The sequence below is a fragment of the Ambystoma mexicanum genome, chromosome 11 (assembly GCF_040938575.1).
Source record: "Ambystoma mexicanum isolate Mex_15411 chromosome 11, UKY_AmexF1_1, whole genome shotgun sequence".
In the NCBI taxonomy this organism is placed as follows: Eukaryota; Metazoa; Chordata; class Amphibia; order Caudata; family Ambystomatidae; genus Ambystoma; species Ambystoma mexicanum.
Genome location: NC_090934.1, coordinates 892,709,243 through 892,735,462, shown reverse-complemented (window position 1 = coordinate 892,735,462; position 26,220 = coordinate 892,709,243).

Genomic DNA, 26,220 nt, shown 5'->3' with positions numbered 1-26,220 from the left:
ATGCTTCTTAGGTACCACTAGTGATGGTACATTGACGTGTACCATTGTGCACACACCACTCCACAGGGGAGGCAGTGTATGATATGCCTTTTCTCCGCAGGCCCAATAATGGTCCATTATTACTGCTGTTCCCGCTCCCCCCTCAGGTAACTCCATCACACTTGCACAATTGGTGTTATATCCCACGTCCACCTCTCCTTTATGCTGGTAACATACTTTGGGCGCAGTCAATGGTAATATAGTTATCGGGTCTTCATCTTCTTCTACCCACGTGAGCATTGGTACGTACTTGATCCATGTCGTCCAACATCGATGATTGTGTGTCTCGATGGTTGAGATAGTTTCTTTTGTTACCATGTTGCTGCCAACCACTCCTATCTCCCAGCTGGTACCCAGGAACACCTTTCCTGTTATCGTCAGTAATGGCCTCTCCCAGCATCCTTGTTTACCCGGAACTTCCGTGGCGTACCAATCACATGGTAGATACTGCAGTGTTACCTTCTTTGTTTCTCCTTTTTCAGGGCCACTTGTTATGTATCTGAATGCTTCAGCATGTAAACTGGTCTTGTGATAACTCAGATAGGTCTTGAGGAAGTTGTTTTCATATGGGTATGAGTCTCGTGTTTTCCATGTCATGTGCACTACTGTTCCTTGGAATCTTCCTTTCGTTTGGAACAGGGCCAAATATATTATGCACTGTGCTGTTTTTTCATCTATTTCTGTGGCAACAAATGTTCGTGAAGCGCTCATGGCGTATGGTATTAATGAGCAAACGTAACAGCTATCCTCAGTTGTCTGCTTACCAATGCGGGTCATGTGCTGGTACCATATGTTGTTTGTGACGTGTGCTGAATCTTGTACATAATTATCAATACCTTTATTGTCTGAGTATGTGCTGCGTTTAACTTTATTTCGCTTTTGTTCATTGTTACTGTTACCACCTGACGTAACACCTGTTGCAGCAGGGAGGTGGGGTACATTAGGTTTGGGTGCAGCAAAAAAACTCATAGCATAGCTGTACTGCCATACAGAGGCAGCCAAAACTCCGGTGATCATAAAAATCCCTATTATTTTTATTACATATGCTAACCTCACCGACATTTTTGCTCTTACCTTGCTGCAGTCCTGGCAGCGTATTCTTGCGACGTTAAAGTTGCCCGCCTAAAAATTCTCAAAAAGTGCTTGTTATTAAATGTTAGTTTTGTTTCATTAAGCTCTCCCTATCAAATAGTCATTCAGTGCCCAGGTGAAGAGTTGCTCCCACGCTACTCTAAGTGATCGGTCTCTCAAGACCGGCAAGTATGGGCGGAGGTGGGGCATGTAATTTTCTATGGCCAGGAGGAAGGCCGTGTAGTATACACGTACCCTTTTCTTTTTTAAGTATGTTGGCCTTTTTATTTCGTATACAAATTGGTGTGACAATTCTTCTGGGTAACTATCGTCTGGCAGCACCATCTACGCCTGCACACTGAATTTGTTAGATAACTTTTCTTAACAATACAATATTACGCAGCTCCTGTATGTGCGAGAGAAAAAGAGAACATTCACGTGTTTACATGTGTATTGGTGCAAGCGAAGTCCTTAGTTTTTATTACAATTGTATTTAGTAGTCAATGGGGGGGGGGTTTGCTCAGATGGCGGGAGCAGTTTTACTCTTTGAACGTGTGACCATGGGGTGGGCAGTGTGGGGATCGCCCCCTTCTTCGTCCGTTATTCTCTCCGAGGGAACAATTGGGTCGTTGTCTGTGGTTGTGTTTTCTTCCGCTGCCGGGGATGTTGTTGGCGTTTTTCCAATGGACCTGTCGTTGGCGCTGGGGCGGGTCTGCAGTTTGTAGATTTTTACATCATGCAGGTGGTTCCACGCACGCTTATCCTTTAGTTTTACTGCTCTTGTTGATACGTCCTCTACTAAATGGGGGCCAGTGAACCTCTGCTGGTTCCACCTTCTATTAAAATTTCGAAGTAGTACGTGGTCACCTTTGGCAAGTTGGCACAAGTTCTCCTTTCCCAATTCTGTATTTTCTTCTATTTCTTGGTTGCTGGTGGACCCGCCCCGTGTGCGCTCGAGCTGTTGAGACACAAACACAACGCTAGTAATCAAAGAAGACACATATTGATACATTTCATCACCTAACACATTCGCAGAACTTTCTTGGTCGGTGAATGCCCTTGACGTTGGTGTTAGGGGAAGGCGCATTTGGCGTCCAGTAACCACCTCGTGTGGGGTGAGGTGGTGGTCGGACCCTGGCCTGTTTCTAAGTTCGAACAGTGCTAACGGAAGGCAATACAACCAACTTTTCTTTGTTGTTTGCTGTATTTTAGCAATTGCCTCCTTCAATAGGCCATTCAGGCGTTCACATACACCATTGGCCTGTGGGTGGTACGCACATGCAAATTTGTGTTTAATGTTCAGTAGGGATGTGATATGCTGGAACATTTCATTTGCGAAATGGGGTCCGTTGTCTGATCTTAACACCTCGCACACTCCCCACCTGGGGAATACCTCCCTTACTATAAATTTGGCTGCTCTAAACGCATCAGGGTGTGAACAGGGCCCTGCTTCGATCCACCTAGAAAATGGGCATACTACTACTATCATGTATCTATTGCCTTGACAAATGTTGATCATATCAACATAGTCAATGTGGAGGTGCCGAAAAGGTCCTTCTGGTCGGGGTATGGTACCTCTTATCACTTTTAAAGTATGACCGGCCGTGAACTGTTGACATGTAAGGCAATTGCTGATAAAATTTGACACATGGGATGTTAACTCGGGACAGAACCAATCTTCTCTAATTCGTGCTGCTATTATTTCTTTGCCTGTATGGGCAGGGTGATGTAATTGGTTCAAGGCGGTATTTAACAATGCCAATGGTATTACAACTTTCCCAGTGCCACCCTGGCGCCATAGTGCGTCGGTTGGTGACATTGTGCATCCTCTTTTCACCCATACTTCTTTTTCGGCCATTGGTGCAGCCGCTTGTAACTCCATAATCTGGGTGGCTGGGAGATGGGTGTACCCTTCTTTTATTAACATCTCCCTCGCTATTCCCCTCCCTCTCCCTCTCTGTGAGTCTGTGGGGTTCCATATCTCACCAAAATATGCAGCATATTTTGCATGTGCGTCTGCTGCTGCATTTCCTTTTGATATATAGTCTTCTCCATTGGTGTGTGCTGTGCATTTTACTAGGGCTAGTTCTTGGGGATCGTTTATTACTTCAATTAGTTCAGCCAACAAGAGGGCATGTTGTACTGGAGTGCCGTCAGCTCTCCTAAACCCTCTTCTTCTCCACTTTGATAGCCCTGAGTGGACAGTGGATGTAACATATGCACTGTCGGAATATATAGTAACTTTTTTATTAAAACTTTCCTTTAGTGCCAATATGAGTGCAACCAGTTCCGCCGCTTGAGCAGAGTAATGCTGTGGTAATTGTACACACTTAATAGCCACACACACTGGCGCTTCCATCATTTGTACTACTGCTGCCCCAGTCCTCCTTATCCCGTCTCCTTGATCAATAGTTGATGACCCATCAATAAACAAAAGCTCACCTCCCTCTAGTGCGTTTTCTTCAACTTTCCTAGTACATGAGTACATCTCAGTTACTTGGGTGCAGTCGTGGGCGTAATCTCCCTCTTCAATTACTTCTGCTAGGAACCTTGCAGGGTTAACCGTGCTACATCTAACAATTGCCAGTTCAGCTTTGGACAAAATAATCTCATAACCTGTTGCCCTCTGTGTCGTCAGTGTGGACTTAGGTTTATTCAATATCGCAAATAGTGCATGTTCTACAAATAGTGTAGTTGGACACCCCATAGTTATTGATGATGCTTTTTCTACTGCAAATGCAGCTGCAGCAAGACCTTGTTCGCAAGAGAATTGTCCTAACATTATTGGATCTAAGTGACCGCTGTAAAATGCTACTGGTTTATAGCCCATGCTAGTCTTTTGGGCCAATACTGCTTTCATTACTGCTGAGTCGCAATGTGAAAATATAAAAAATCGTCGCTCATAGTCTGGGGATGCTAGTACTGGAGCAGTTGATATTGCTTCTTTTAATTCATCAAATGCCTCCTTCATTTCCATAGTCCATCCCAACTTTTTCTCCCCTTTATTTGCTTCCTTCAAACCCTCAAGCAGGGGTCCTATGTAAGAGCTGTAATCAAATACCCATGCTCTACAGTAGTTGCACAGTCCCAGAAATTGCTGCAGTTCTCTTACAGTCTGTGGCACGGGAGTGCCTGATATTGCCTGTGCTCTTTGTGGTGCAATCCTTCTTCCATATTGTGATATCAGTTGGCCAATGTAAAGTACCTGTTCCTGACAGTATTGTATCTTTTCCATGTCTACCTTGTACCCCTTTTCAGCCAATATCGTCAACATTTTTAATGAGTCCTCTCTACATTTATCTTCATTTGTACTGCAAATTATTATGTCATCCACATACTGTAACACTGTGCTTTCCAACTCAACGTTACCCAAATCCATCTGTATTACCCTATTGAAAATTGAAGGTGATTCACAATATCCCTGTGGTAATCTGGTATGTTTCCACTTCCTATTTCGGTAAGTGAAGCTTGTCAAGTCTTGTGAGTCTGGGTGTAATGGTATTGAGAAAAAAGCATTTTTAAGGTCAATCACTGTAAACCGTGATGCTTCTGCTGGAATGCCACACAAAATTGTGGCCGGGTTTGCTGTTACTGGATACTCTGCTTCTACTATGTTGTTCAACGGTCTGAGGTCCTGTATGAACCGCCAAGACCCTCCTTTAGCCTTGCGCACCGGGTACACAGCTGTGTTGCATGGGGATTCTGAGGGGACCAATATGCCATTGTTTATAAGGGCTGTTATGGTTTCGTATATGCCCTCATCTGCCTCTCTTGACAATGGGTATTGTTTCACTCTTGGTAGTATGGCACCCTTTTTTAATTTTATCTTTACACCCCCTATGCTTTTAATGCATCCTACATCATAAGGGCTAATAGTCCATAATGATTTTGGCACCTTTGACATATCTTCTTTAAAAAATGGGACTGGTGTGCCAGCGGGTGCCTCAAGTGCCATTGCAATTTTCTGTGCCACTTGTTTGTGAGCCACTGTTAGCCACATTTCTACACTCATCATGAACACCATTTCATTTTCCTCCTTTTCTTCTGAAAACAACTCTTCATCTGACACCTGAGTCAGCCTACATCCTTCTGCTAGTGCTATCACCGCCCTCCATGCTCTCCCTTCTTTATCTTGGGCGTGCACAGCAACATAATCAGCTGTTGCAATAATGCTCTCAATGTCCACTGCAATGACCTTCCCTTCCAGTTCATTAGCTGGTGTTTCTGGTCGGAATAGATAGGCTGCTGGTCTCCTCCATATTTTCCCTCCTATCCCTGGCATCCATGCAAATGCCATGTCTGTTCCGTACTGGAATAGCTCGCCGTCTACCGGCTCCGCCCTGATCGCTATCTGTCCACAGTATGCTTGCAAAATCTGTCGTGCTGCAAGCATGTTAATCCCTGGAGTAGAGCAAATTATGCCATCCTCTGTAAAGGAGATCGTCATATTTAATCTGTTCATTATGTCCCTCCCCAGTATGTTTACTGGTGAGGCACTATAATACAAAAGTGGTACTGACAGATCGTAATCTCCAATAGATAGCGGAACGTTATCAGTAAATGGAACCAACCCTTTAGCCCCAGAAAACCCTTGTGTGTTCATGGCTTCGCCTGACATCTTAAACTTACCTTCCCTTATGCAAGACCGGGTCGCCCCGGTGTCAACAAGGAATGATAATTTTTTGTCACCTATCGTTACCTCTATGCGTGGCTCCTCCGCACTATTAGGTGTTACTGACAGGATGGGACACACCAAGGCCGTCTGTGGGCTGTCCTATTGGGGGTACAATGACTGGCCATTCCCTGTGTAAGGGTTGTGCCCCAACACCGTCACCCCACCCAATTGCGTTCGTTCAGGTTGTGGTGGTGGTTGTATTAACGCTGCACCAGTTACTTGTGGCAGGTATTGTTTTATTTGTTGTTGTGGTAGGGAATAGTGTTGGTCACTCCCTTGTGGTGACATCTGCTGTGGTTGTATGCCCTGCTGTTCTTGTGATGTCCTATGTTGTGCTTGTTCGTTCCATGCTGGTGTTCCTGGCCTGACCCTGCATGTACGTGACATGTGTCCTAATAGTCCGCAGCTCCAACACACGGGTGGTTCCCTGTTTTGCCATGGGAAGTTCCCTGTGTTGTCCTGGTATACTGGTTGCCCTGTCTGGTAGTTATTTCTGAGTCCCCCAGCCTGTTGTTGGGTATTATATCCGTATCCTCTTCCCCTCATAAACCCTCCTCTCCCTCTATTATAATTATAATACCCAGCTCCTTGCATTGGGTACCCTCCTCCCATGTTCTGTGCGTGTGATTGCAGAGGCAGCACTTGCTCTATTACCTCTTGTGGAGGCGCTATTTGAGCTGGATTTTGTGCAGCCACTACTTGCGTTGGGCTTTGGGCCATTGGTGTTGGCGCAGTTATTAGTGCCCCTTCCATGGTATATTTAGTAAGTTTTTTCTGTACTAATTTGGCCTCTTCTGTTTTCCTGTCCTCTTCCTTTTGTTTCATTTTTCCTTGCCATGTTCTACAGTGATGTACTATAGTCAGTTGTATTTCCGGCCATGGTTTTGCTTCCATCCCCACTACTTTCTTTAATTGTCTCTGAACTCCTTCTGGGAGCCCTTGTACTAGTATATGATAAAATATGGCTGGTGTTTTGTCCCATTGTTCTCTAGTTTCCATGCGCCACTTCTCTTGAATATCCTGGATATAATCAACAGGATCCTCGTTCTCACCCATCTTACGGGAAGTAATGGCTCCTATGTCTGATGTGTCTGGGTACTGCACTCTTAGTGCCTGCCATAGCGCATGTCTGCAGTTTGCAAATGGTGCTCCATCATGCGATGTGTTTGTTATTGTTACCCCATGGAATCCCGCTCTTTTCCAAATGTCATCCGCTCTATCCCCTAATATTGATATTAACAGGCCCTTAACATCTCCCACTGCTAGTTTCTGTCCTGCGGTGTGTTTTTCCATTTCATATATCCATTTACCCGCACCTCCACTTAATGATGGGAGCCTACATTTTATGTTTTCCTTATCCGTATGTTTCCAAGGTACATATTGTGGTCTAACCCCTCCTCTCTCCAGCAGTGGCATTACATTCTGTCTTGTGTCATCCTTTATGCTCCATGATGTTAACTCTTCACACCCCTCCTCTTCCCCCATTCCTTTTACTACTTCAAATCCTTCCTTACTACCTCTTCTCCTACCTCCCTCTTCTTCCTTTCCCCTTTTTTCATCCTTTCCTGTGTTCAATATTGGCACGTCTGTTTGCCTGTCTTGCCTGCGACTAGGGAGGTCCCTAAGCCGACATGCATAAGGTGTAACTTCGTCCATGAAGGGTGCGAGCTTTATTCTGTGCAGAGAGCGTGCAGTTGTTGAACATGTGGGGTGTGGCGTTAGAGAGCGTGATGGTGATGTGGGTGGCGTGTGTTCGTTAGTTTGTGTTTCTCCCATTCTTTTCACTTCCTCCTTACTTCTCTCCAGCTCCTCCCATCTTCTACTCACCCATGGCGAATCTATGTTTGTTCTAGTGAGGTATAGCTTATCTAAGCTTTCCCTTTCACTCTTCCTTCCATCCTCACTACAAAAATCATTCATAAATTGCGCCCCCCACTCTGCCTTTTTTCCTTTTATTGTTACAGTTTTTAAGTCTATTAGGTCTCCCTCTTCCTTTCCGTTGTTACCACCTGTTCCCCTTAGTGCTGACGTTGTTGCTACCTCTCTATTTTTATATACTTCTCCCCATCTTTCACTCTCCCTCTTACTCTCCTCTCTCTCCCCTTCACTCCTCTCCTCCATCTCCCTACTATTTTCCTCTCTTTTCCTTTTTAATTCCTCCATTACTTCGTTGCTCATCTGTTCCAATATCCTTTCATCCTCTCTCCTCCTTTCCCATTTCACCCTTTCTCTTTCTACTATACTCTCTATTACCTTCCCCTCTTCATATTTTTTAGCTGTCTCTGATATTATCCTCCTCCTCCATATTTCCATTTCCTTTTCATTTTCTTCTTCTTCCTTCTTCTTCTCCCTCATCACTACTCTTGATACCCTTTCTGCTGCTGCTTTTACCCTTACAGCTTCCCTCTTTCTCTCCTCACTTTGCTCCCTTAATTTTTCCAATTCGTCCTTATCTTCTTTCCTTTTCCTCACTCTCTCTCTTTCCTCCCCCTCAAGTTGTTTTATCAGTTCATTCTGCTCATCCCTTAGTTTAGCTAATCTTTCCTCCAAAATCTCTTCCTTCTGCCGTAGCAGCTCCTCTCCCCTCATTTCACTCTCTCTTTCACTATCCTCGTTTGTTCTCTTTACCGCCTCCCTTTCCTCTCCAGTTAGTGATCCTCGTAATTTCAACAATATCTGTGCAGCTACCCACTCATCGTTTCCTATCTCTACAGTCTGCTCTTCTCTCCTCCCGTCCCCCATTGGTATCTTTCCATGAGCCACATATGGTGGAGGGCTGTATGCCGGGTTTGAGTATCCTTCAGCCGCCCTTAACTGTCCTTTTATTTCTCCTAATTCTCTTAAAGGGTACAACCCTCCCCCCTCTGTTTTCACTCCCGGTGTTAAGGGTATCTCATTGCTCGGTTCCTGTTTTATGTCAGCTAATTTATCAACCTTTCCTCCACCCAATTTTTCATTCCCCATATTCTTTGTTCCTTCACTCTCCTTTTCCCCATCCGTTCCTTCTTTCTTAATCTCCTTTTCTTCCGGTGTTTCCCCCATAGTGAACATTCCATTTGGTCCTGGTCTAGACCCCTGGAACATCCTCCATAAGTTAAACACCTCCACATGGTTTGCCAACTTCTTCCCCTTGTATGTATTGTGCAGATGGTTTAATAGTGAATGTTGGGCATATGGGTCAAAGCTACCATTAGGCGGCCATGGTGTCAACATTTTGTTGTCCGTCCCCTGGGTCCACTCTATGCTGTACTTAATTAACTTCTCCCTATGTGGTGGCAGTGTGGTGCATATATGTTGTAGTGGGGTAGTGAGGGTATTCCCCCACCCTCCCAACCCTCTCCCGTCTGACATACTAGCGCACCCTTTCTTACCCTTCCCCTTGCTACCAGTTTGCAACATACAACCTTTTATTGCTTACCTTGCCCCGCAAGTGTGGGGACTTACGACAATCCTTTGACAAATTATGCAATGATAATAATCACACAAAAAAAAAAAAAAAATTATAAAACAAATATATTTATGATGTTATATTATATTCCTTCCCCTACGGCCCCCTGCGGCCGAAGCGCACGCAGCCCCCTGCAGCTGCGTACCCCTTACGACGATCTTACACAGTCGTCCTTTTTCCCCGTTCTCCTCCCACCTTTACACTTGCCGTGGCCGGCGTTCTCCGTGCGCAGCCACGCCCCCTTCCCCTTCTCCTCTTTGATCCACTCGTTTATCGTTTATCTCCGTGTCCGCTCCTTTATCATGTTTCTCTTCCCCACCAATGTCAAACCCAAAGCTTCTTGTGTTCACGATATCTTACTAAATCCCTACTGGTGACGTCACCTATTTCTTCGAACTACTGGTATATTCGTGTTATGTTCTTTAAATTCAAAATACACTTGCAATCTACCCCGCTAACCCTACAGCTGTCTTCCTGTCTCTCCTGGAACAAGGTAATCTCATCAATACTATAACCGGACTGCGCACGCTGCGTCGCCTCGCGTGTGATACGCCCCTCAACAGGAGGGCTTAACCAGCCAATTATCTTCCGTTTTGGGCAACTACGTAACTAGCCACCGCCCACAGGGAAACGTCATCTACCTATCGAGTTTCTTGCTCGAACAATAGGGAACCTCATCTACCTATCGAGTTTCTTGCTCGAACAATAGGGAACCTCATCTACCTATCGAGTTTCTTGCTCGAACAATAGGGAACCTCATCTACTCATTGAATGATAAATGTCAAATCGTAGGAAACCACACACACCCACCCTCACACGTAGTCGCGATTTAGGCCAATCAGTGTCTTTCGAGCGGCTGCACGTGATGTTTTCGTGCCCCGCCCCCCTCTTTCGCGTAACGTTAGCTTTTTGTTGCGAGCGTCTGCACGTGTTGTTCTCGTGCCCTGCCCCCCTCTTTCGCGTAACGTTAGCCGCCTTCTCTCGCACTTAATTCACTACCATTCATTCCATTATCATCACTCAATTAAACCTTCACCCCACCTTTTTACAATACCTCCCTCCTCCCTTATTTACTTCCGCCCCCTCCCTCACAATTTCGCATTGCTTGTTGTGCGTGTCATGCTCACCAAGTTCCCTCGATGCAGGGCCGCTCGACTGCGTGCACCCCTCCAAGCGGCTCGCCACCTCCCCTCGTCTGGACCACGTCTGGACACTCGCCGACCGCGGGCGGGATACTTCTCAACCGGCTCCCGAGGGCCAATATCCGGATTGCGCTGTCCGGTCCTCTCGCAGCTCCGCGATGGTCCTGTAGTCCTCAGAAGGGGGCAACGGCAGAGGGGGCCGCGCCGCCGGGCTACCCGCAACGGGAGTGCCTGGAAAAATAAAAAATAAAAGTCGATCTTAAACAGATCTCAGCAGTGCCTCCAACTTGTCGGGGGGGAATTCTGCCGGGGTCGGCCGGGCCGTCCGCAGACCTCCGGGCAGGGAGGCCCCAACTCCTCCCGTGTATATCTCGGATCGAGACAGAGTATGAGGCACACACAAGGAGCAAGGCAACTTCTGTCGTTTATTATGCAAACGGCAGGGATGGGTCAAGGAGCGCACGCGTTCGTCCTGACACACACACAATAGTGGGGCTCGCAGGCCCTTTTTACTACATTATGACGCGCTACTTGCGTCATTCCAAAAAGTTACCAAAAGAACCTATCGCCACTCTTGATTGGTTGCTCGAGTGGTGGGGTTAGTATAGTACGCCTATAGAGAATGATATTAGTGGTTAAGGTGTAGTCAGGTGGTATATCTGGGTTGTCCCTACAATTAGATACATAAGAATTGTTACATGAAGACCCCTGAGGATTGGCTAACGTTACTGACGTCTGAGATAAGAACCTCATGTTCTGATTGGTGCATCCGTGAGCTCCCCAGCCTGGGACCACCGTTGTTCCCAGCACACGGTGCACCTGTGGTTGCAACAGTGTTTCAGTATGGGTACGTGCAGGCAATGTGAGGATTTATTCATAGGTGGGAGACTGACCGTTCCCACTGTAGCAGGTGTCCATTGAGCCTTTCAAGTGTGTCGGCCTGCGTCTCGTAGCGAGGTACCCAGACGCCTTTTCTCTCCTGGGTTTTGGCATCTCGTCAGGTTCGGCTTGGTCACGTGGGGAGGGACCGTGTTTGAGGCATAATTCTGCACAATTAATATTGTTTTTCCACTGTATGTCTGGTTTAATTTGCAGATATGATTTTAACATTGGTACGTGGAGTGCGAGGTTGCAACATCGTGCCTTTGAAGATTTGTTTCTTGACTGTGGGTTTGCAACAGTACGACCTTGGCTGGTTGCTCCACTGGGTTCTTTCTGCAGGCTCAGCAACCTGATTTTTGCTTTGTTAATGTCCACGGGAACTCTTGCTTGGGGCCTACTTGGGCCTGGTGCACGAGTAATCCATTTAGTGCATGGATGCTTTAGGTTATAGTGGCATACAGTTTCATGGCCAGTATCGTGTTTCCATTATATCTCTCATGATGGTAACGGGTTTCAAGAGAAGCGTGAGCAAGCGTTATAAATGAGCTCATGGTGCGTCTTGCGTTTCTGCATTCTGAAAGCCTATGTAAAAATAATAAAGATGCACGTCCGTGAATAAGCCTGTCGCCTACGTCAGAGCACTGAGTATGTTCTTCGTGTAGATTGGTGTGGAAATGTTCAGCGTGTATAATAGTTCAGCGGTGCTTCCCGTTATCTAGGTCGTCATGGCATCTCTAACGATGTGTAGATTTCAGTCTAGTTGGTCCGTGCCGCAGGTGTCGGCATGGCCAGTGCGGGCTGTTGGGCAGGCAGATGGACACATCCGTATGTTTCTGTACCAGGGTATTTGGTCATCTGGTAAATGGGCAAACTCTTCTCGTGGCGGGTGTCTGGGCCGCGACCCTCTAGGCCAAGCGCGAGAGGTGAAGGACGGGAGTCTGGTTTTCCATTCTCCCACTTCACCAGGCAGTGCACTTCACCAACAATGAGCAAAGAAAAACAGCCGTAAAAAAAGAAATGTACAGCAACAATGTCTATCACTATATTCAGGTGAATGTTATTTGTTGATCCCATGGTTTCAGTAATAATCAAAGGCAAGCTGGCTTTTTCAACTCCACAATAGTGCATTGACTATTCCCCAGATGCTAAACGATAGTGGTGGCCCGATAGATAATAGTGCCGATGAACGTGGAGATATCAGATGAGTAGAACCGAAGAGGTGTGGGGCCAATGTACGACCAGTACGTACTGTGAGGGTGTCTTCACCCTTCCCTTCATAATGCAGACAAATGCAGAGGCTGAGCATTGAGCTGCTGCACAAGAATAGGGGATTGTTCAGCTTTAGGGCTCAGTGGGTTTACCATTGTCTGCAGAGCCAAATGCCATGAACTGTGGGGCGCTGCTTTAGCTGTTCTGTTGACTGTTAACATGGAGCTCTCTGAGGGTAAATGCTGGGCCAACGTGCTGAGCTCTCTGCTTTTCCTTCTCTCCCTCCGTCCATACAGCTTATTGACTGGCCGCCTGGTGTACCTCAGAGTCTCACAGGTCCCAGGCACGCCTGCCACTCCTTCTGCACTTGCCGCAAGGCCCTACACCCCACTGCACTTGTAATAAAACATTGAGAGTGTCTCTCTCCGCACTTCACCAGTTTCTACTGACTGGGGCACTTGGTCCCTTGCCCCTCCCTGTCCCTACCACACTGCACGATCTATAAACAGCCCTGCCTGAAGATCGTTGTCTGTTCTCCATTGCTGACAGGCCTATTTAATGTATCTAAACTGTTAAATGTATGATATTCACTTAATCTGCCTGTGTAGACCATTATCGTCTCAGAAATTCAAGGGCTCTGAGCGACTGTCATTTTTCCCCCGTGTTCCTTCCCTCCTTGAGCGCTTTGAAACACTTGCCAATGTATAGGCGCTATACAAATATACATTACCATACCTTACCAGGTAATAAAAAATAGGCCTGTCTTACTTCAGGAGCTGTCAGCCTAATCAAAGCATGAAACTCACTTGATAGTGATTTGTCATTTATATAGAGATTTCGCCATACATTTATCCCTCATGCGAAGTTGGTACTCATTTATGGACCTCAGAAGAATGAAAGGCTGTGTTGGCCTTACCAGTATTTCCACCTGTCAAGGGCACATCACACACAAGTCGCAGCAGTGCACCCACTACCCGCTGAGATATCTTACTGGCGCTGAGGTAAAGTGATCCTGCTCTGGAGCCACCAAATCGTCTATGGAAAAAGTGCTGACAGTAGTTAGGGGAGTGATGGTGTGAGCATTATTTAGAAACTGAAGGGGCCTCTGTCAGACTCCCTCCTACCACCTCCACATATGTACAACACCTGATGTAATGCCTTTTGGCATGGGTTTTGTATTGGCGCAATGTAAAGGTGGAATGTGTTTGGGCTTGATCCACTCTTAACCAGAGCACGAACCCATCAGTAAATCTGACAGAACTCACAATGGCCAATGACTGCCAGACTCCCAGCAGTCCCCAAAACCACTATCCAGCCTCCTCGGTGAAGAAGATATCTCCATGTCAAAATACAATAGCTCACCCACTTCAGCTTTTTTTTACACTCTTAACAGTCAAATGCTGGCACATAATTGCCCCCACCCCATTACTCTGCGCAAGATAACAGATTCGAATAACAGTACATTATGTCCCCCATACTGTTGGTGCATGTAAAAGCCCGAGCGAGCAGAAAACCGTATAACATACTAGCCCCAAAGACAAAACAGACTATCACACACATGGAAAGCTTATCAGCAGAGGGGTGTCTTTCACAATGCCCCAGTTATCAAGCATAATGATTTACTAATTTCCACAAAGCCACCAAAGTGCAAATATAATTCCAGTGCTCCCAATGCTTCCAAAATACCAAAATGTTCTGTAATGTTCATATTCCAATCTGTGTCCTCAACAAAGTAGTAACGCATTTATGTTAAATTATGCCTACAATGCAGAAACAGTGATTGGATTTGCAGTTTCTAAAGTGTGCATTAAGCAGAGTGTGAGCCCTACATGCAGACACATAAGCAGACACACAGACAGACAAACACACCAGAACTCAGGTATGCACATGTAGACACACACACACACACACACACCCCTAGACAGGGACATATTACAGAAACAGAGGTAGCCACACATAGACACAGGCAACCACAGCATTCAGCACCACTCACTATCATTATGGCTTTGATCTGGACATTGCGTTGATGGCATGGTCCGAGCTAGGCTAGTAGCCTTGAAATTTTAGTCTTCCGACAGGGGATGATCACATGGAAGGGTGGATAGAATGGGTCGGAGCACTACCTATGGAAGGCCGGCATGAGCATGGAGAAGAGTTTGAGAAGAGTGGGACCTCCCTGTACTGCTGATTTCATGTATTGGCGATTGCTTCGGGCTCCCGCATCAGCCGGCCTGATTCAGTGTAATGCATTCAAACAACAGCAAAGGCCTTATTATAAGTTTGATGGTGTGGGAAAAAAGTGGCAGTAATTCTGTTACCTATACTTTTCCTGCACCGCAAAATTATAAATTTAGTAGGATTACAGGCGGTAGAATTACCACATGGTAAATCTGCTGATTTTAGGCAGAAAAGCAGTGGATTCGCCTCCAGCTTGGTGCTGAAGCTAAATCCTCCACTTTATTGCCATAAATCAGTGGGTTTACCACACAATAATTCTGCCGGCCCTGAATCCGCCAAAAAATCCCAATGGAGTCCTACGGACTCGCAAAATAGGGAATTAACACAGCTCCCATAGTATCTCCAAGGGACAAAGTGGCGGTAAAAAAAATAGGATTTCACATTATTTTAGCGGATTTACCAGCGGCATACCACCAAACTCAACATGTAATGAGGCCCCAATTCTCAAAACTGCATGGTGGCAGTTCCACGCTTATGTCAGACCTGATCACGTCCGGTACTACTATACACTATGATACCAGGCTTTAAATGTGTTTTGTATGAGTTTTACGCCTGTTGTGCCGCCACCTCAGAGTGGTATCCCTACAAAATATCCCCACCAAAATTATTTCCGTACATATGGCTGTTTGTCTCGCCATAGGCGATATTTTTGGGGGGATAATTTGTGGGAGCGGTGGTTGCAGGGATGTCCCCAACACATTTTAAAATAATGCAGGGCTTGCGGGGGTGTCCCCGCAGGGTCCATGGGTCAATATAGCTGCAAAAATATGGCAATATTTTTGTATCACAATATGTTTGTGGGGATATTAACACATGGAAGCTTCAGAGTAGAACCTGTCAATAGGTGCAAGTGACCAGGCAGCCACAGAGAAAGCTGAAACGGGGTACTGACTTGCAAGATCAAGTTATTTAGGAAACAACCATAGTTGTGGACATCGTGGAATTCATGTTGCCAGTGTTATGACATGAATGGACTCGGACAAACTGACCCATGGATATAAATGACCAGAGCCAAACCTGGATTCGTGAATGCTCACGCTTGCGCTTCAGTGCCATGAACTATGGCAGCAGGCACTGTACATTTGCAAGATAACAACATAACACAGCCATTTTGCTGTGAACGTTTTACTCCTGCCAGTCACTGATTCCACTACACATTTTTTATTTACATTTTAAACTGACCCTCCAATGGCTGAAAAAATATCCTACATCTGCTCAAAAAATGTCCATACTAGCCTTTTATCACTATGGGAAATTACCACTTTCCCAACTGGCCAGTGTGTGGGCCCGATTCCGTGGTGCAAGCCAACATGGGAAAGTGATCTTCCATGACGGATGAACACTTTCTGTAAAAGCATCATATTCTGTGAAAGTGAACATTTGAAGGCCTGGCATCAAAGCCTCAGCTTTTGAATGTGTCTGGTTTAGGGGTGTAACAACGGCCCTAGCAGCCATCAGGAATGCAGAGCAGGCACTCTGGAGGGATTCTGATTCTGTGCGCTCTGAGGCCCGCTGACATGTATCGCACAACAAACATTAAAATAAATAAATACATTCATTCATTTTGCACACCAATGACACCTTTGAGGTGCCGTTAAACAGCAGCACTACTTTTCTAGTTTACTGAAAGCTTAAGAAAACATTCTTAAATTTGAAACTGGCAGTCATTTAAGAAATGCTTGCAGTGCCACTGATGCACTTGTTTCTATCAAAAGGATAGATTTTCTCAGCTTTTGCTGCTAGAAAGCACAACATCTCCTCGCCAATTCGTCCACCCACCTCAGAACGGTGGTGCTGTAAACTGGTGGGGGAATGTCTGCTTTTTTCACTACTTTTTTCACAAGCTATCTATAGCACCGTGGGTCTGTCCGAAGGTCTCTAAAGATGGCACATTTTGCATGAAATGTTTGACAACCCTTGAACTAGAGCCTCCCTAAGCATGGGCCACATTGAGCTCCCTTAGGTATTTTGTTTGGGCCTGCACTTTAAAGCAAATAATGCAGGTAGCAGAGTGAAAGTTCTCTAAGATCCATTATAACTAGTGGTGGAGGAATACATTTGGGTGAGGGTAGAAGTGTGCCTTGGCAATGGTTGCTATGAGCTATGGACCTTTGAGGGTGTGAGGGTAATGTGATATGTAGGAGAAAGGTCAGTAGACCACTGAACACAACTTGTCTCACACTTCTGAGAAGTCCATGGGGCCTCATTACATGGAAGGCGGTAAGGGTTAACGGTCATCGGTAATGGTACCGGTGACTGTTAACCCTTACCGCCTTACTACGAGGTCCCTTTGCGGGTTGGCACTTTAATGCCTGCTTTTTAGCAGGCGTTAAAAACCAACCCGCAAAGGGACCAGGGTGCTAATTACGGTACCGCAATTTGCGGTACCGTAATTAGCTCCTTCCCCATTCCAATTATGCCCTATGGGGCAAAAATGGGAATGGGGAAGGGCAACGGAGGAAGGGGGAATTACCGCCCCGCCAACCTTGGAATAGGGCGTAATTCCCCTTTCTTCCAAGGCAGTGCCGGTATTTTACCGGCATGGACCAAGGTGCTAATAGCACCTTCGTCCACCGCCTACCGTGTAATGAGGACCCATGTGTGTCCCAGTGGTTTCCGGGCAGTGCACTTCACCAACAATGAGCAAAGAAACAATGTCTACCACTATCTTCAGGTGAATGTTATTTGTTGATCCCCTGGTTTCAGTAAAAATCAAAGGCAAGATGGCTTTTTGAACTCCACAACAGTGCATTGACTATTTCCCAGATGCTCAACGATAGTGGTGAAAGTACTACTGTGAGGGTGTCTTCACCCTTCCCTTCATAATGCAGACAAATGCAGAGTCTGAGCACTGAGCTGCTGCAGAAGAATAGGGCCCTGTTCAGCTTTAGGGCTCAGTGGGTTTACCATTGTCTGCAGAGCCAAATGCCATGAGCTGTGGAGCGCTGCTTTAGCTGTTCTGTTGACTGTTAACATGGATCTCTCTGAGGGTAAATGATGGGCCAACGTCCTGAGCTCACTGCTCTTCCTTCTCTTCCTCCTTCCATACAGCTTATTGACTGGTTGCCTGTTGTACCTCAGAGTTTCACATGTCCCAGGCACACCTGCCAATCCATCTGCACTTGCCGCAAGGCCCTACACCCCACTGCACTTGTAATAAAACCTTGAGAGCGTCTCTCTCTGCACTTCACCAGTCTCTACTGACTGGGCGCACTTGGTCCCTTGCCCCTCCCTTCCCTCCCTCACGGCACGATCTGTATACAGCTCTGCCTGAAGATCGATGTCTGTTCTCCCTTCTCTTCACCCCTTAATTTGCACTTGAAAAACAGCAGAATCGCCAGCAGGCCTATTTGCTCTAGCTAAAGTGTTAAATGTATAATATTCACTTCATTTGCCTGTGCAGACCGTTATCGTCTCAGAAATTCAAAGACTCTGAGCGACTGTTATTTTTCCCTGTGTTCCTTCCCTCATTGAGTGCTTTGAAACACTTGCCTGTGTATAGGCTCTATACAAATAAACATTACCATACCATAGAGGTAATAAAAAAGATGCCTGTCTTCACTTCATTCAACTCTTGCATAGATAAGATTTTAGAAGAACTCAGCAATATTCATTCCTCCATTTCCACAGTTGACTCTCGTTCCTCCAACATTCAGGAAGAAATCAAAGGCTTCCAGCATGTGATCAAAATGTTCACTGGGAGATTAGATGAGGCTGAAGAAATAATTTCTTTTGTTGAAGATAGGGTGAAAGGGCTTGAATGCATGCTGCAAAAAAATTCGCCAACTGGAGCTTGACGTCACTGAATTGGAAGACGGAAACCGTGAAGATAACCTATGCTTTTAAAGGATCCCTGAGAAATTAGAATCTGATGACTCTATATATTTTCTCACTAAATGGATCCCCTCAGACTTAGGTATCACTTTTTCACCTCCATTAGAACTACAACATGCTCATCGACTATGGCCTCAGATATCTGCTAACAAGTCTACGCCTAGACCTTTTATTGCTTGCTTTCTAAAACACTATCAAGCACGCCAGACCTTACTTGATGCCAGGAAAAAACTCCCCCATTCTTTTCCAAGGTCAAAAATGTTTTGTCTCACTGGATTTTTTCAAACTCACACAATCCAAAAGAAAAACATTTCTAGATATGAGACTTCTCATGAAAACCCTTGGTATCAGATATGGATTGATAAATGATAATCACAATTCCAGATGGCCCGACTAAAGAATTCACAGAACCTAGCAATCTCTTCAATCTAGTTCAGTTTTCTCTGATGGATACTTCTTCTTCAGATTCAACATCCTGCTCTCATGAACCGGACCTTCATCCTCAACTGCTTTCTTATAAACAATCAAAAAATCACCAAAGGAAGTTCAACTTTTTATGAAGTAGATCTGTTTCTTCAATCCCTTTGGCTTCTTCTCCCAATCCTAGTGGCTCCAGAGACAAATCTGGATCACTTATTTAAACCACTGAGCCTGATCTTGCTGCCTAACAAATTTGGATGCAATTCCAGTCTCTTGCAATGCTCTGATTTGATTTAGTCATATTCACAACCTACCTATTTCATTCTGTAGTTAGCTGTGATATTGTTGGTTGGTTACTTTATTTGTTGCCATATTTTTCTTACAATATTGTTAGTTATCATTATCTCCTGTTCATTAGCTTCTCTTCACTTTTGCTTTGCTTGTCACTGTGCTTTTATATCTCCCATGGCATGTTCTTGTTATTGTCATTCTATGTGGATTCTCTCAATTTTTCCTGCTGTTACTTTTCAACATTCCCACATTAAATCTAGTAGAACATCTACATTCCATTATATATCCTTCTTCCTATTGTCATTCCCTCATCCTTCTGCACTTTCCTATATATCCCAGCATTGCTACAATGCATGGAAGTCAACGTTGTGCTTGTTCTCTAACTACTACAATGCCATACATTTTATTCATCTGATATATCGCATTTATTTTTGCTGCATACTTTGGTCAAATGATGTACAACTTTACAAACACCAATGTCTATTAAGTTTATCACTTGGAATGTTAAGAGATTATATCATCTCATTAAATGCAACCAAATGATTAGTTAACTTGCAAAACTCAAGGTTGATGTTGCCTGGCTTCAAGAGACTCACCTGAACTCTGACAGCGAAAATGTATTCTCCGACCTTTACTTCTCTTGGTTAGGCTACATTGTTCTTACACTGTCGCTAACCCCTACCATTATTAATTCTGAAATAGGGTCCATAACCATGTCTGACCATGCGCCTGTCTTTACAATTAATTTAAATGGACACCTATCCCTAAACTCTATCAAAGATGAAAATGTAACTATGTTCTTCTTAAATATAACTACTTCATTGAAAAAAATGAATTTGTTTATTGAAGATTTCTTTCTCCACAATCATCCAGAACACACTTCCATTCACAATGATTGGGATGCTTTCAAAGCCACCCTACGTGGGTTTATATAACAATCTGAATCCATCCATAACACTTTATTAGCTTCCATCATGGATCTTGAAAGGTCTTATTATGCTAACCCAGATCCTATAACTGCCAAAACTCTTATTAGTAAGCATATTGAATTTAATAAATTGTGCACTCTCAAAGCTGCAAACTCTATACTTTGCTCTAGATCTAAATTCTAGAGTGGCTCCAACAAATCTGAGAAATTATGGCCTCTTATTTAAAAAAGAAAAAAGATACATTGCTCATCAACCACATCATCTCTTCTAATGGAAATAGATTAACTAATCAAAATTACATAAATGTGGCCTAATTGGACTTCTATTCTCATCTATGCTCTTCTACTCCTTCTATTAAGGAGTTTGAAATCCATTCCTTTTTTGAAAGAAATAACAAAAACTCTATTGACTCTATTGATCTTTCTTCCTGTATTTCACCTATATCCTTATCGGAAATTAAACAAGCTATATTAGACCTTAAACCTAACAAAGTTCCTGGCCCTGACGGGCTTTCCATTGACTTCTATAAGGTCTTTTTTTACTATATCTCTCTAAAAGTTGTACATTTGTGCTCCTACTTTGCTAAAATAGGACATACCCTTGGTTCCTTCGGTGAAGCCCTTCTTGTATTGTTTCCCAAACTGGATAGAAATCCCTGTCATATCAAAAACGATAGACCTATTTCCCTTATCAACTCAGGTTCCAAAATATTTGCTAAAATCTTAGCCAAACATCGAGAAACATATCTTCCTAAACTCATACATATTGATCAATCAGGTTTTTTATTAAAGATCGTTACACTTCCTCCAAAACTAGATTACTCTTTAATATCTTATCACATTTTCAGAAATCTAATGATCTCTTAGCCCTTCTTGCACTCGATGCAGAAAAAGCTTTTGATCATGTTTCTTGAACCTTTATGTCCCACTCCTTAAAATGTCCTGGTTTTCTGCTTCCTTCACCTTATTCAAATCATGTACTCCTCTCCGTCCACCTAAATTCTCATTGATACCTCTGTCTCTCCCTCTTTTCAAATAGAGAAAGGCACTCCCCAAGGATGTCCTCTCTCACCTTTATTGTTTAACTTAGCCTTAAAACCCCTCCTACAAAGTATAAGATAAAAATAACTTAAGTGATATCTTCATAAAACATTTGGAGGTGAAGATTTCTGCTTATGCAGATAATATTTTATTCTATCTTTCTAACCCTGCCTCTTCCATTCAACATTTAATAACTACCATTGATGATTTTTCTAGTGTTTCTGAATACAAATTAAATCTTGACAAACCCGAAGTTATGACTCCCACTAACACCTGTACTTTAATCAACACTCCACTATTCAGTATGACATGGCAAACTGCATACTGTAACGCTCACCTGATTCCCGTAGAGGCGCCGGTCTTGACTGGGCGTATACCGTATCTTCAAAGGTGATGTGTAACACACGGCTGGCTCTTTGGGCTGGACCTCTGTGCACTGTATGTCTGGCTCGAAGGGTAAGATGTCTGCAGATAGAAAATGTGGGATTAATGAACTGGGTTATTGAATGTCTCTCTCTTCTTCCCTTTCTCTTCTCCTGTAGAACCCCAAAGGTTAACGCTCTCACCTTAGGTAAGTGAACGCCGTGCTCTCCATCTGCCTCGAGGCAGGGTGCTGTAACCAGTTTCTTCACTGGATAAGGGGAGCAGGCCTCTTGACTTCAGAGGACTGCTGTCCATCGTTTACTGCACGAACGGTAAGTTTCGAGTAATTCTAATGTCTTTAAAGTCTTTAGTAATGATGTCTCTTGTTTTGCAGGGTTCCGGCGATGGCGGATGGCGGACTGAAGTGAGTTGAAGATGGAGCCCGTGTGATGAATAGAAGCGCCTGGAAGCACGTAAGTAAGCGCTTGTTGCTTGCTTCACGATGCGCTCTAACTGTCTTTTTATTTTGCAGGTACAAGTTCGGGGCGGCTGCAGGGTGCCGGAATACCCACTGGGTTAGATGTGGAAAGGAGTAATGGCACGTGAGTATTAAAGTTCCCCAATGTCTTTAAACGCACCTTGTTTTGTCTTTCAGATGCGGGATGCAGCGCCGAAGGCCTCCGGAGCGTGCGAAGAGTTGGTAAGCTTTTGTCTTTCAGATGCCGGAATGCAGTGTGAAGACCTCCGGAGCGCACGAAGAGTAGGTAAGCCTTTGTCTTTCAGATGCCGGAATGCAGCGCGAGGCTTTGGTGACAGCCGATGGACCAGGTAAGTGAAGAGCTGTCATTGAAGACCGTAATGCTAACCTGTTTTTTCTTGTCTTTATAGGTGTTGCTGAAGACTGGATTCAGAATGGTAAGCCTTTTTCCTTAGGCCCAGGATCAGATGCAGAAGACACGATGAGCGTTCTGCTGCTGATGATGCAGAATAACGCAAAGCAAGATTCATCCATCGGGTGTGGTTTAAATAGCCTCCTGTAGTGCTTAGGTGTCTCCTTCCACAGCCACGCCTAGGTAAGAAAAAAGTTCCTGCTTTCCAGAAGAGTTCCAGTGTTCTGAATCTAGGGAGTGGCTCCTGCCCCACCCAACAGGAAAAGTAGTTCCAAACAGAAGAGGATCAGAGACTCAACTGGCAGGCAAGTAAGCAGCATGGTCTGCTGCAGGTAAGTCCACCCAAGCATTATGAGCCCGGCGCTTCCAGCGCTGGGACTGGGCATATTTATGAGCCTGGTGCCACTGGCGCCAGGACTGGGTCCAAAAGGTCCCAATTGGGACTGGTTGGCACTCGGAACCTGGGTTATGGATCTGCTTCCAAGGGAGTTGGGAAAACCCTGACCTTTTGGAAGCAGAGATCATGACAGTACCCCCCCTCAAGGCCCCTCCCAAACCGGGCTTCTCCGGGGGTTTTGGCTTGTCAGGAAATGTTCGGTGAAATCTTTTTATTAGGCGAGGAGCGTGGACATATTCAGCAGGTTCCCAGGATCTCTCTTGGGGGCCGTAGCCTTTCCAGTCAATTAGGTAGAATAGTTTAGATTTGGAGATCTTGGAGTCCAGAATGCTTTTGACTTCAAACTCGAGTTCTCCATCAACTAGGATAGGTTTTGGAGATTTGGTTAGTCGGGTTTGAGGTTGCACGGTTTTAATAGAGAGACGTGGAAGACCGGATGTATCTTCATGTGCGGGGGCAAGTCCAACTTGACCGCTAGTGGGTTTACTATGGTAGTGATGGAATAGGGACCAAGGTATCTTGGGTTGAATGTGCGTGGCCCTTTTAGAGGTAGATATTTGGTGGATAACCAAACTTGATCCCCTACTTGATATTGAGGGGCTTCCTTCCGATGTTGATCTGCTCCTTTCTTGTATTGTTCTTTAGCCCTTTGAAGGTGAGAAACAGCTTCCTTAAAGGCTTGGGTGATTGTAGAATGCAGGTAGTCTACTGCTGGTGTTTCGAGATCTTGGAGGGGATCCAACTCCGAGGTTCGAGGGTGACTGCCGTACAAAAGAAAAAACGGGGTTTTCCCAGTTCCCGAATGGACAGAGTTATTGTAGGCATATTCGGCTATCCAAAGGATGTCTTTCCAAGTTTTTTCAGTTTGTTGCAGCATGCAGCGTAAATACTGTTCCAGAGTTTGATTGGTCCTCTCGGTTTGTCTGTCGGTCTGAGGGTGGTGACTGGTCGATAGTCTCACATCAATTTGAGCCGACCGACAGCAACTTCGCCAAAAATGAGAAATAAATTGACTACCTCGATCCAAAATTAGAACCGAAGGAAAACCGTGCAGTCGGACGATGTTTTCGAGAAATTCTCGGGCCAGAGTTGCTGCTGTTGGCAAGCCTTTGAGCGGAATGAAATGCGCCATCTTGGAGAATAAGTCCACGATTACTAGAATCGTATTGTATCCGGAGCATGGAGGTAGATCGGTGATGAAGTCCATAGAAAGCGTATGCCAAGGGCGAGGTGGGATGTCAATAGGGCGTAAGAGGCCTGCTGGTCTTTCCTTTTGACTCTTGTTTTGGGCGCATACTCCACAGGACATTATAAAGTCTCTGATATCTTTTTTACAAGACGGCCACCAGAAGTAGAGCTTGATCTTTTCTGAGGTCTTGGCTATACCGGGATGTCCTTCCATTAAAGAATCGTGATAACAAGAGATTACTTTTTTCTGTAAATCTGTGCTGGGTAGGTATAATCGTTCTTGGAAATACAATAAGTTGTCCTTTACTGCAAAGTCCTTTCCCTGCAGATGCCAATTCTGTATGTCTGCTGGAGTTACAAGTTGCCTGGCTTTATCCTTAACTTCCTCTATGGATTCTGTGGCGATTACACCCAGAATTCTTTGTTCGGGAATGATTGGTACAGGTTTAGGGTTGATCAAGTGTTCTTCCACTCCCATCCGAGAAAGGGCATCAGCTTTACCGTTTTTTGTACCAGGTCGATAGGTAATTATGAAGTCAAACTCGGCAAAGAATAATGCCCAACGGAGTTGTCTAGAGGATTGGGCTTTTGCGGTTTTCAAATATTGCAGGTTTCGGTGATCCGTATTCACAGTAACGGTGTGTCGGGCCCCCAGCAGATAATGCCGCCAAGCCTTAAAGGCAGACTTGATAGCCAGAAGTTCCTTGTCAGTAATCGTGTAATTGATTTCAGGAGGCGAGAATTTGCGGGACCAAAATGCCACGGGATGCAACTGATTGGTTACCGGGTCCTTTTGTGACAGAACTGCCCCCATGGCAAGGCTTGAAGCATCAGTTTCCACGATGTAGGGGAGTTCGGGGCGAGGGTGTTTTAAGATTGGTGCAGAGATAAATTTAGTCTTCAAATCCTGGAAAGCTTGTTCCGCCTCGGTAGACCATTCAAAACGTTTGTTTTTCTTTAACAAGGCAGTGATGGGCTGGACTATTCGAGAGAATTCGGGGATAAACCTGCGGTAACATGCTTTGCACACCTTTTACGGAGGATGGTGATGGCCATTTGGGAACTGCATCGACCTTCTTTGAATCCATACACACTCCGCCAGGTGATAATATGAATCCCAAGAATTCAACTTCAGTCACGTTGAAAACACATTTTTCCAACTTAGCGAAAAGTTTGTGTTGACGCAATCTTTCGAGGACCATTTTCACGTGTTTCCGATGTTCAGATTCCGATGAAGAATAAACGAGGATGTCGTCAATGTAAACAACAACACACACATCTATGAGCTCTCTGAGGACATCGTTCATAAAATATTGAAAGGCGGCCGGGGCATTACAAAGTCCGAAGGGCATGACCTGATATTCAAATAGCCCATACTTGGTGCGGAAGGCCGTCTTCCATTCATCGCCCTCTTTTACTCCTACCAAGTGGTAAGCTCCTCTAAGATCCAGTTTTGTATATATGCATGCTTTTCTGACTTGGTCCAGGAGTTCAGGGATCAAAGGTAACGGATATCTGTTCTTAACGGTGATCTGGTTCAGGGAGCGATAATCTATACAAGTTCTAAGGTCTCCTTCCTTTTTTGGAACGAAGAACAAAGCTGAAGAAGCAGGGGACTTGGAAGGACGAATAAACCCATTTGCCAGGTATTGATCCAGGTATTGTCGAAGGTGAAGGTTCTCAGGCTCGGTGAGGGCATAAATTCTACTACAAGGAGGAGTAGATCCAGGTATCAGGTCGATCTGGCAGTCATAAGACCTATGAGGAGGTAGAGAGTTAGCCTGATCCTTCCGGAAAACATCTTGGTATTCTAGGTATTCGGGAGGTAACTGGGGAGTCTCTGAAGAAATTGCTGCCAGTGCAACACCAGGTGGAGGGTGACAAGTAGAGACACATTCTGGAAACTGGACCGTTCTTGCTCACCAATCGATCAGAGGATTGTGTTTCTCTAACCAAGGTATTCCTAGAATAATCTGAAACTGAGGGGACTTGATCACATCGAACACGATCTTCTCATGGTGTCCATCTTGACTTACTAGCGTCACTTCTTGGGTGGTATGCGTTACTGGCCCGGAGGCTATCTCCGTACCATCCACCGTAGTAATGACATCCTTTACAGCCTTGGGACAAAGAGTTAGATTCATCCTCAAAACCATTTCATGAT